This window comes from Haemaphysalis longicornis, unplaced genomic scaffold (assembly GCF_048455015.1).
Source record: "Haemaphysalis longicornis isolate Haplotype H1 unplaced genomic scaffold, Haemaphysalis longicornis Haplotype H1 scaffold_105, whole genome shotgun sequence".
NCBI lineage: Eukaryota > Metazoa > Arthropoda > Arachnida > Ixodida > Ixodidae > Haemaphysalis > Haemaphysalis longicornis.
Window position 1 is genome coordinate 513,888 of NW_027526208.1, and position 1,107 is coordinate 514,994.

The 1,107-nt window shown below is 48.5% G+C and overlaps 2 non-coding genes across 2 annotated transcripts; both read right to left on the bottom strand.

Annotated features, from left to right (window-relative positions):
• Positions 1-204: 204 nt before the first annotated feature.
• Positions 205-276, bottom strand: Trnar-ucu (transfer RNA arginine (anticodon UCU)). Its single transcript has one exon. It is a non-coding gene; the product is annotated as a tRNA-Arg (tRNA).
• Positions 277-684: 408 nt separating this feature from the next.
• Trnar-ucu (transfer RNA arginine (anticodon UCU)) lies at positions 685-756 on the bottom strand. Its single transcript has one exon. It is a non-coding gene; the product is annotated as a tRNA-Arg (tRNA).
• Between the last annotated feature and the right edge of the window lie 351 nt (positions 757-1,107).

A 1,107-nucleotide genomic window follows, 5' to 3' on the forward strand; every position in this document is an offset into this window, starting at 1 on the left:
CAGAACCGAGGCCCTCGCTAAGCTTTAGCGCGATAATAGGGTTTGGAAATGAGGGGCTCGTTAGGAAATACAGAAAGAAATGCCGGCAGTCTACAACGCCAAAGAAGGCATAGGGGAAGGTTAGACTATTTTTTACCGTTAGTGACGTTACATTATTATTAACGTTTTATTAATTACGTGAGAAAGAAAGAAAGAAAAAACACGCGCCCAGAGTGGGGACCGAACCCACGCCTTTCGATTAGATCTCGAATGCCTTACCAACTCGGCTATCTGGGCGACTGTGTTCTGCTTCACTTTCTGGGGTATTTATATTTACACTGTATCTGACGCTTGAGGGTGGTAGCCAGCGCCACTTCAGACCACACGGGGAGAAGGGGACCTTCTTTTTCAAACCCCGGGGCGTGACGCGAACGTCTACAGCCTCTCATGAGCGGTCAACTGGCGGGAAACCCTCTTATGCTACCTAGGTATCAAGGCTGCCAGAACCGAGGCCCTCGCTAAGCTTTAGCGCGATAATAGGGTTTGAAAATTAGGGGCTCGTTAGGAAATACAGAAAGAAATGCCGGCAGTCTACAACGCCAAAGAAGGCATAGGGGAAGGTTAGACTATTTTTTACCGTTAGTGACGTTACATTATTATTAACTTTTTAATAATTACGTGAGAAAGAAAGAAAGAAAAAACATGCGCCCAGAGTGGGGACCGAACCCACGCCTTTCGATTAGATCTCGAATGCCTTACCAACTCGGCTATCTGGGCGACTGTGTTCTGCTTCACTTTCTGGGGTATTTATATTTACACTGTATCTGACGCTTGAGGGTGGTAGCCAGCGCCACTTCAGACTACACGGGGAGAAGGGGACCTTCTTTTTCAACCCCCGGGGCGTGACGCGAACGTCTACAGCCTGTCATGAGCGGTCAACTGGCGGGAAACCCTCTTATGCTACCTTGGCATCAAGGTAGCCAGAACCGAGGCCCTCGCTAAGCTTTAGCGCGATAATAGGGTTTGGAAATGAGGGGCTCGTTAGGAAATACAGAAAGAAATGCCGGCAGTCTACAACGCCAAAGAAGGCATAGGGGAAGGTTAGACTATTCCTAACGAGCCCCTCTT